Below are 11,239 nucleotides of genomic sequence, written 5' to 3'. Positions count from 1 at the left end.
GATCAAATGTACCAGGGCCCTGTTGCTCGGTTGTTGGCCACTTGGGTCCATGTGGGCTCTGGCCATCAGCTCTGCTCAGGGCCTCACAGAGCTGCCCACTGTGCGGGGCAGCCTCTCCCCTCTGGTCTCAGCTCTGCTGCCAGCCCCTGACCACGTGTTTGCCTGGGATGGGCAGCAGAGCGCCCTCACCCCAGCCCACCGACTTGCCCGGTTGCACGTGTCTACCCCTCCTGCCCTCCCCCGAGGCACACCACCGGTTGGAAGCTGGCAGCATCGGGCCGTCCCCAAGTGGGGGGCAGCCCCCCGCGAGCTCGAAGCATGATTGGATTGGGTGTTGTGTGGTTTGCGAAGGTGGCGGGTGCCAGCTCTCGCCGCGTGCTAGGGAAACTGAGGACAAGGGCACCGCCTTCGTGGGTTTGTGGTAGGGACACAGGAGCCAGGCAGGGGCGCTGGCAGGGGTCTCTGAGTGAGACGGGGGCCCTGACTGGACCGTGTGCTGCTCTGTTCACCCAGTGCTTGGGTTGGCTGAGCACCTACTGTGTGCAAATGGCTCGGCCGGGCATGGGGAGTGGGGGTGAGTCAGGTAGGCGCCCCTTCCAGCAGAGGGGCAGGCCTAGAAGGAAAGTGTCCACTCGGTGAGGGGGGACAGGAGAGGGGTTGTCAGGTTTCAGCTGAGGGGGAGCTGGGGAGGGCCCAGTGCTCAGAGCTGCCGGGCAAGAGCAGGGGGGCTGCTGGCCTTGGACGGGGTGGGGGGCCAGTGGCAGGACCTGCAGTGGGAGAGGCAGCCAGGCCTGAGGGCTCACTGACAGGGCAGATTGGTCAGTGCAGTTGACATGAGGAGGATGGAATGTTCCAGCAAGACCCAGGCTTGTCTTGCTCTGAAGGACCCTAAGCCACAGGGCTCTCTGCCCCTTCTGTGAACTCCCGTGTCCCTGTGGTCAGCGGCTGAGTGTGTGGGCATCTCGTGGGGTGCCCCTCATGCATGCCTCCAACAGGACTGGGGTGCCAGGGCCCGAAGCTGGGGAGGCCAGCATGAGGGGCCTGCCCAGGGCCATGGACCGCTCATATGGTCAGGAGGGGGTAGGGTTTGGCGAGGTGACCTGTCCAAATCCTGAACCTGGTGGTCACTGAGGAGGGGACACAGCTGGGGGAATGAGGGTTGGTGCCATTCCGGGGGCCCAGGAGGCACGCCGAGTACTCCCAGGGGAGGGGGGAGCAGCAGTGTGAGAAGTGGGAGGCCAGACGGATCGGGGCCCCTGGGGTAGAGCCATCCCATGGCGGGGTCTGAGCAGAGAGAGCTGAGACTTGGGGGCTGCTCTGGAGAACAGGGTCAGCTTAGGGCCAGGAGGGCCACCAGGGCTTCTGCTGGGAGGGGCTCGGGGAGGGAGGCTGGTGCTGGCCTTGCTGCTGTGGCTTCCAGCCATCCAGAGCCATGGGTAACCCGCCGGTGAGGCAGGCAGTGCAAGACCAGGTGTGCCAGGGGCGGTGAGCAGTAGCCCCTGCCCTCTCCAGGCTCAGTCCCCAGAGGCTGAGGACGTGCTGTCTCAGCACTAGTGCAGGGAGGTGCAAAGGCCCTGGGGCTGGAGAGAGCCGTGGTGCACTGGGCTGTGGGTATGGGGAGGTTGAAGTCAGGTTCTGCCTCCTGGAGGGGAGCAGAAGATGAGATGTCTCAGGGGCTCCTCAGGGGATGGGGTGGGGGAGAGCACGTGGCACCTTTGTCACTCTGTGCCGGCCTCACAGCCTGGGCCATCCCGCCCTGGGGCCTCCGCAGCCTCTCCTCCGCCCGGCTCACAAACAGTGCCGGGCCCCTGGGATGGCCCCGACACAGCCACACCCCCATCTGTTCCCCGTGGGGCCCAGGCTGCTGCCTCCCTGGGGCTCCCTGGGCCTGGCTCAGGCCTGGGCAGCTGGGGAGGAGGGTTCGGGGAGGGGGGACAAGAACCGGGAGGGGTTCTCTGGCTGCCCCCTGCCCAGCTCTGGGGGCTATTGCTCCCTCTTCCACATTTAGAGCTTGGTGGCCCTCAACTCTGTTCCATTCTCTCCACCCAGGTCCTCTGGCTTCGGTCAGCAGGGCCCTCCTTAGGCTGACCAGGCCACGTGACCCCCTCGCTGGGTAGAGAGCCTGTGAAGCCTGTGCCTCCGGGGCTGAGGGCGAGGCCAGCCGTGCCCTGGGGTCACCCTTGGCCGCCAGGGTTTGGGACCCTGGGCCGGCAGGGCACGCAGCTGTGACCCGCTGTGGCCACTTCCTGTCTGGGATTCCCTCCTCTAGAAGTGTCTTGGGAGCAGCTGCTGAGGCAGAGGTTGGGGTGCAGGATGTGTGTTGGTGACCTGCACCTGTGGGGGGAGCCGGGAGGACGCAGGACTGGGCGAGAGGTGGTGTCAGCTCAGGTGGCTGCCCGGTGGGGCTGCGGCGGTCCCATGGGGAGCCCTGGAGCGAGGAGAGACTGTCAGGGTGACCTGCGTCAGGCCCCAGGCAGCCAGCGGGGGAAGTGAGCCTGGGGTGTGGCGGCTCTGCGGCCCAGGCCGACCCTGGAGGAGGGGCGGTGGGGGCCGTGTGCTGACCACTCCTGGCCGGGCGGGGAGGCCTTCCCTGAAGGAGCCCTGGTGGCGGCGTCTCGCACCTCCCCAGGCCACCCTCCAGCAGGCTGCTGGGCCAGCCTGGCCCTGTCCGCCTCACTCTCAACCTCACCAACGACTTCAAGATCAGATAATCCAAAAAGAGCGTTTGTTTTGTTTGTTTTTTTAAAAGCGAATGTGTAAAGGCTGTATTTACTAAGCCAGGAAGGTGGGGCTCCGCCAGTCACTCCCCACAGCTGGCATCGGGGACGCTGGTTAGAACGGGGGAAGGGGTGAGGGGTCTCGGCCTCCATCTGGTCCACCCCAGCCCATGCGTAGATGGCACGGGATGGCCCCCAGAGGGCCTGCACCCCCGTCTGGTGTCCTCGGAGGCGCTGGGCCCACCTCAGGGCCCTTGTCTTGCTGGCCACCCCCGGGTGCGGCTCCAGCCTTGGGGAAACACAGGCTCGTGCAGGTTCCCAAACCCCAGCGGCCAATGGTGACCCGCGAGGCCTGGGCAGGGGCTGCTCCGTCTTCAGGGTGGGTGGTGACGGGGTCTGGGACAAGGGCCAAGCTCAGGAGAGGTCAGCCCTTCCCTTCCGCTGGCCCCAGGGGGTGATGGCCCGTGTGCTTGGAGGCTCCTGCAGGGCTCAGGGTGGGCAGGCTGGGCGCGGGGTCAGGACGCAACACATGAGCCTCCAGCCACCCGGGGAGCGGTGACAGGAAAATTGTCGGGAGGGCTGGAGACGGCCACACGCAGGACGTCTGCACTGCGGAAGGGGCAGGACGGCTGATGGCCATGGGCTCCCAAGGCTGGGGGGGCAAGGCTTGGGCCTGGGGCTCGGGTCCCGGCTGTTCCCGAGCCCCATCCCCTCCCGCCAGGATTGGGGTGGTGACGGCACCTTCCTGACGGGTGTTCCGTGAAGACCGGACGGGAGGGGCCAGGTGCTGCTCTAATCCAGGGGCCGTTGCTGTCACGGTGCCCGCGTGGTTGCTCTGGCCGCAGGCGTTTGGGGGTGAGGTGAGGGCTCTGGAAAGTCCGAGCAGGGTGGGGCCCTCGGGGCTCCTCCACCTGCTCCCCACCAGGACCACGGCACGGGCCGCCCCTTGCCTTCCGGTCAGAAGACCTCTTCTCTGGTGGCAGTGACTGCCGGGCTCTCTAGCAGGAGCTGGGCCTCTGTAGGTGAGGCCACCATCTGCAGAAGAAATAAAACTGCTGACGAATGTTTAATGAATGCCTACGATGTGGGAGCACTTTGCTGTTTCCCAGTGTCCTTGTCGGTAAAACGGGAAGCGCCAGGACCTGGCACGTAGCAGGTGCTTGGCGAAAGTCACTATTTATAGCACTTTTCACTACTGGAAATAACCTAACTGGTTTTTTTGCTGGTTAAGTAAAATCTAGGAGGGCTGACCTTGCACCTGTTCAGCCCCCAGTGGCTAAGAAAGAGTCAGCCTGTTGTGGGTGCTCAAGAAATACAGTCGATGAAAGGGTGGATTGTGTAGTAAAAGACATTGCAGGTTTCCAGCGTGGAGGCGCGAGGAGGGCGGAAAGCAAAGACAAACCTGGGAAGAGCTGTCAGGAGCAAGCGCTTCGGCGCCCTGGAGTTCCACCCGAGGCGGACGGCAAATCAGCGTTTATTCCTCGAGAATACGGAACCTCAGGGTGAGATCTAAAGTTACTCGGCGAGGGAATTCCCTGGTGGTCCAGGGGTTAGGACTCCAAGCTTTTATTGCTGAGGGCCTGGGTCCAATCCCTGGTACTAAGATCCTGCAAGCCCCACGGCGCAGCCAAAAAAAATTAAAACTAAATAAAATAGAGTTAGCCAGGGCAAAGCGTCAGGAGAAGCTCGGCTGGCCTGAGAAGCAGCACCAGCCAGCAAACGCTGACTCTGGGGTGGCAGATGCTGTAATGACTGACAAAGGCCTTAAAGGGGCTGCTGTAAAAATGCACCAGCACACAAGCGTGAGCGCGCGTGTCAAATGACGGGGAATGAGCTTTGGCAAACACATTCATGATCAAAACCATGCAAACGAGGAAGAGAAAAGGACGTCTTCAATCTCGTAAGGAGCATTGCTTACACCCGCGAACTCCCAGCAAGTACGGCCAACAGACACCGTGCTTGATGCAGAAAGACAGGGTCCTCCCGCCAGGACTGGGTAGGGAGCAAAGGTGTCCACTCTCGCGATGAATATTCAGCGTCTACTGGAAGTCATGGCCCGTACAATGAGGCAAGGAAAAGAAACAAAAGGCATACTGGTTACAAGCGAGCACTAAAACTGTCCCTCTTCACAGACAACGTGGTGGTCTGTCATCAAGGAATCTATAAAAAGCCTAACTGAGTGAATGAGATCAGCAAGATACAACGTCAGTGGGCAAAATCACAGTCCTACATACTAGGGATTTTACAAGCAGAAATTTTTTTAAATACCATTTATAATAGTGACACGCTGACATGAAACACTTAGCTATAAACCTAATAAAACACGTATAGGATTTGTAGGGCAAAAATTAAAGCTAATGAAAGAAATCAAAGAAGGCCCAATAAACGAAGACCCAACACAGTAAAGACATCGGTTCCCTCCACACTGACATATAGATTTAGCGCAATTCCAATAAAAATCTCAGCAAAAGTTTTAAAAAGATGTAGATCCTAAAATTAACACAGAAACACGAATGATCTATGAGAACTAAAACATTTTTGAAAAGTAAGAATATAGAGAAATTGCAATACCCAAATCCTTTTATTGAGGTAAAATTCCCATAAACTAAAACTAACCATTTTAAAGTGGGCAATCTAGTGGCAACCATTGAATACATTGACAATGCCATGTAACCATCACCTCTATCTAGTTCCAAAGCATTTCATCCCCAGCCCCAAATGAAACCCTGTATCCACTAAGCAACGCCCCTCCCTCAGCCCCGCCCCATTAATCTACTTTCTGTCTCTATGATTTTGCCTATTCTGGATGTTTCATATAAATGGAATCACACAGCATGTGGTCTGGTCTGTTGTGTGTGTCTTCTTTCACTCAGCGTACTGTTTTCAAGGTTCATCCATGTTGGGCTTCCCTGGTGGCGCAGTGGTTGGGAGTCCGCCTGCCGATGCAGGGGACGCAGGTTCGTGCCCTGGTCCGGGAAGATCCCACATGCCGCGGAGCGGCTGGGCCCGTGAGCCATGGCCGCTGAGCCTGCGCATCCAGAGCCTGTGTCCCGCAACGGGAGGGGTCGCAACAGTGAGGGGCCCGCGTACCGCAAAAAAAAAAACAACAAAAAAAAGTTCATCCAAATTGTAGCACACATCAGTACTTTCTCTTCTTTTCCAATTTTTTTTTTTATTGCAGTAAAATACACATAACAGTTTAACCATTTTTGTTTTCCTTGGGCCGTGCTGCCGGCTTGCAGGACCTCAGTTGCCCGACCAGGGATTGAACCTGGGCCTCGGCTGTGAAAGCAGAGTCCTAACCACTGGACTGCAGGGAATTCCCATCTTAACCATTCTGAAGGGTGCGGTTCGGTGGTAATAAATACATTCATAATGTTGTGCAGCCACCAGCACCAACTGTCTCTAAAGCTCTTTCATCTTGTAGAATTGAAACTCTGCCCCCGTTAAGCGAGCACTGCCCATTTCCCCTCCTCCCAGAAACATCCTTTGACTTTCTCTTCGTATGATTTTGACTAAGTGTCTCGTGTAGGTGGGATCACACAGTATTTGTCTTTCTGTGACTGGCTACCTGGTACATACTGTCCTCGAGCTTTACCCGTGGTGTAGCTTGTTTCAGAATTGCTTTCCTTTTCCAGGCTGAACGATATTCCACTGCATGCATAGGCCACACTTCGCTTATCCATTCATCTGCTTACGGACACTTGGATCCACTTCCGCATTTTAACTATTTTGAATAATTCTGCTGTGAATATGGGTGTACAAATATCTCTTTGAGACCCTGCTTTCAGTTCTCTAGGGTATATACCCAGAAGTAGAGTTGCTGGATCATATGGTAATTCTATTTTTAATATTTCTGGGAACTACCATAGTGTTTTGCATAGTGGCTGTACCATTTTACATTCTTACCAACAGTGCACAGGTGTTCATATTTCTCTACATTCTCTCAATGTGGTATCTCATTGTAGTTCTGATTTGAATTTCCCTAATGATCAGCGATGTTGAGCTGCATTTCATGTGCTTCTTGGCCACTTGTATATCTTCTTTGGAGAAATGTCTGTTCGAGTATTTTTCTCATTTTTGAATTAGGCTGTTTGTTTTCTTGTTGAATTTTAGGAGTTTTTTTTTTTTTTTTTTTGCGGTACGTGGGCCTCTCACTGCTGTGGCCTCTCCCGTTGCAGAGCACAGGCTCTGGACGTGCAGGCTCAGCGGCCATATGGGCCCAGCCGCTCCGCGGCATGTGGGATCTTTCCGGATCGGGGCACGAACCCGTGTCCCCTGCATCGGCAGGTGGACTCTCAACCACTGCGCCACCAGGGAAGCCCGAATTTTAGGAGTTTTATATATATTCTGGATATCAATTCTTCATCAGATATCTGCTTTGCAGCTATTTTCCTCCGTTCTGTGGGCTGCGTTTTTACTGTTTATAGTTTCTTTTGAGGTGCAAATTTAAAATTTTTTTCATGAAGTCCAATTTGTCTATTTTTTTCTTCTGTTACCTGTGCTCTTGGTGTTATATTCAAGAAATAATCACCAAATGCAGTGTCATGAAGGTTTTTTCCTGTTTTCTTCTAAGAGTTTTATAGTTTTAGGTCTTACCTTTAGGTCCTCCATCCATTTTGAGTTAATTTTTGTATATAGGGTAGGTAAGGGTCCATCTTCATTCTTTCGCAGGTGGGTAGCCAGTTTTCCAGCACCGTTGGTTGAAAAGCCTCTTTTTTCCCTGTAGTCTTGGCACTCTAGTCAAACATCATTTGACCATGTATAGGAGGACTTAGTTCTGATGCAGTAATTTGAAGCTTCTCTCTTTGTTTTCTTCGCCTACGTAGCTAAAGGACATTTTGTGGATTTTTTTCAAAGAACCACCTTTTGGCTCCACTGATTTTCTCTACTGCTTTTATTCTATATCACATTGAGCTCTTCTCTAATCTTACTACTTCCTTCCTTCTTCCAGCTTTGGGTTTAGTTTGTCCTTCTTCTAGTTCCTTAGGGTGTAAAGTTAGGTTGAGGATGTGAGATCTTTCTTGTTTATTTTTTTTAAACTTTAAAAATTTATTTATTTATTTATTTATATTTTAAAATTGTTGGCTGCGTTGTGTCTTCATTGTTGCACACGGGCTTTTCTCTAGTTGTGTCGAGTGGGGGCTACTCTTCGTGGTGGTGCGTGGGCTTCTCTTGTTGCGGAGCACGGGCTCTAGGGACACGGGCTTCAGTAGTTGTGGCTCGTGGGCTCTAGAGCTCAGGCTCAGTAGTTGTGGCGCATGGGCTTAGCTGCTCCGCGGCATGTGGGATCTTCCCGGACCAGGGCTCAAACCCGTGTCCCCTGCATTAGCAGGCGGATTCTTAACCACTGCGCCACAAGGGAAGTCTGAGATCTTTCTTGTTTTTTAATGTAAGTGTGTATAGCTATAAATTTTACCCTTAGCATCATTATTTTCTATGTCTCATAAGTTTTGATATGTTGTATTTTCATTATCAGTCATCTCTAAGCATTTTCTAATTTTCTTTGTGATTTCTTCTTTGATCCATTGGTTGTTTGAGTGTGTTGTTTAATTTCTGCAAAGTTGTGAATTTTACTTCTGTTATTGATTTCTAACTTTATCCCATGGTGGTTGAAGAAGACACTTTGTATGATATCTATCTTAAAAAATCTACTGAGATTTAATTTGTGGGCTTAACACATGGTCTATTGTAGAAATTGTCCCATGTGCACTTGAGAAGAATGTGTGTTCTGTTGTTGGATGGGGTGTTCTGCACATGTCTGTTACATCTAGTTGGTTTAGCACATTATTTCAGCCCCCTGTTTCCTTATCTTCTCTCTGGTTGCTCTGTCCTTTATTGAGAGGGGAGTATTGAAGTCTCCATTAGTGAAGAACTCTCTATTTCTTCCTTCAGTTCAGACAGTTTTGCTTCATATATTTTGATGGTCTGTTTCTAGGTACGTAATGACTAATGATGTTGAGCAGTTTTTCATGTGCCTATTGACAATCTGTGTATCTTCTCTGGAAAAAAGTTTATTCATATCCTTTGGTCATTTAAAAATTGGGTTATTTGTCTTTTTATTATGGAGTTGTAAGTGTTCCTTATATATTCTGAACACTAGACCCTTACTCATTATGATTTGAAAATGTTTTCTCCCATTCTGTAGGTTGTGTTTTCACTTTCTTGATAGTATCCTTTGTTGCATGAAAGTTTGAAATTTTGATGAAGTTCAATTTACCTATTTCTTCTTTTTTGCTTGTGTTTTTGGTGTCATATCTAAAAATCTATTGCCAAATCCAAGGTCATGAAGATTTACACCTATGTTTTCTTCTAACCGTTTTATAGATTTATTGGGCCTTTGGTCCATTTCGTGTTAATTTTTGTATATGGTGTGAGGTAGGGATCCAACTTCATTCTTTTGCAAATGGATGTAGAATTATCACAGCACCATTTGTTAAAGAGATTATTCTTTTCACACACTTCCTGATTTTAGCAATTGCTATAAAACTGCAATAATTGATTCAGTGTGGTCTTGGTGTGGAGATAGACACAAAAATCAGTGTAACAGAACAGAGTCCAGAAATAGCTCCACACATAGGTCCAATGGTGCTTTGAAAAAGGTGCAAAAGCAATTCAATGGAGAAAGTATAATCTCTAGACAAATGATGCTGGAAGAACTGGACATCCATATGCAAGAAAAATGAATCTTGACCTAAATCTCACACCTTATAGGAAAATTAACTCAAGATGGATATTGTATGTAAGTGTGAAACGTAAAACTATAACACTTTTAGAAGAAAATAGGGGAGAAAATCTTTGTGATCTGGGGTTTGCCAATGTCAATGGATCATTCCACACAAGAAAAAATTGGGTGCATTGGACTTCATCAAAATGAAAAACTTTTGTGCTACGAATGACTGTTAAGTGAATAAAAAGGCAAGCCGCAGACAGGGAGAAAATATTTGCAAGTCAAATATCTGATGAAGGCCTTGTATTCAGAATACATAAAGAGCTCTCAAAACTCCACACTAAGAAAATAAACAACCCACTGAAAGATCGGACTAAGGCTCTGAATAGACATTTTTCCGAAGAAGATATACATATGGCTGATAAGCACATGAAAAGATGCTCAACATCATTAGTCTTTCGGGAACTGCAGGTCAAAACTGTAATGAGACACCACTTCAGACCCATAGAATAACTGTAATCAAAAAGACAGACCCATAACAAATGTTGGTGAGGATGTGGAGATGCTGGAATGCTCCTACATTGCTGCTGGGAATGTAAAATGGTGCAGCTGCTGTGGAAAACAGTTTAAATATAGTCACCATATGACCCAACAATTCTATTCCTAGATATCTACTCAGGATAAGTGAAAACATATATCCACACAGAGAGCTTAGACAGGAATGTTCATGGCAGCATCATTCCTAGTAGGTAAAAAGTGGGAACGACCCAGATGCCCATCAACTGACGAATGACGACCAAACATGGTATAACTAAGGAATGAGGTACTATTGACACATGCTACAGTGTGGATGAGCCTGCAAACACTCTAAGTGAAAGTGTCCGGTCCTGTAGGATTCCATTTATATGAAATGCCCAGAACAGGCAAGCCCACAGAGACAGGAAGTAGATTCGGGGTTGCCAGGGGCTTGCTTCGGGGTAGCGGAGTGACTACCTAATAGCGCAGGGTTTCTCTCTGGGATGATAAAAATGTTCAGAAATTAGATTATGATGGTGGTTGCACAACTCTGAATATGCTAGAAGCCACTGCATTATGCTTTCTATATATGTACTTTACATGGATGAACTTTATGGTATGTAAATGACATCTCAATAACGCTCTTTGTTTTTAAAAGGATAAAAGACCTGAACGGAACTTCACTAAAGAGAATGCACCATTCAGCACAGGGAAAGTTCTTCAACGTCATCAGTTATAAGAGAAATGGAATTAAAACCAGGATGGGATAGCATCGCACGCCCATTAGAAGAGCTAAAACAAAATTTCCAACAAGAGACTGATGAGAACAAGTGCTGTTGAGGGCGTGGAGCAACTGGAACTCTCACAGGCTGCTGCGGCATGCGAAATGGTACCAGTACCCTGGAGACCAGTGTGGCCGCTTCTTAGAAAGCGAGTCACACGCCTGACAAATGATCAAGCAATCCCACTGCTGGGCATTTGTCCAAGAGAAATTCAAACTTATGTTCGCAAAAACCTGTACACAAATGCCTATGGTGGCTTTATTCATAACTGCCAAGACTGGAAACAACCCAAACATCACCTAGTGGGTGAAGGATAAGCAAATTGCGGTCCATCCACACACGGAATACCATTCATTGTTAAAAAGGAATGAACCACTGAAACACGTAATCACCTGGGTGACTCTCAAAGCATTATGCTGAATGAAAGAAGCCGGACCTGGGACCTCCCTGGTGGCGCAGTGGTTAAGAATCCGCCTGCTGCAAGAAGGAGGAGCTACGGGGACATATGTCTATGTACAGCTGATTCACCTTGTTATACAGCAGCAACTAACACA

Source organism: Leucopleurus acutus (assembly GCF_964270905.1).
Source record: "Leucopleurus acutus genome assembly, chromosome: 16".
Lineage (NCBI taxonomy): Eukaryota > Metazoa > Chordata > Mammalia > Artiodactyla > Delphinidae > Leucopleurus > Leucopleurus acutus.
This window is presented reverse-complemented; position numbering follows the sequence as displayed.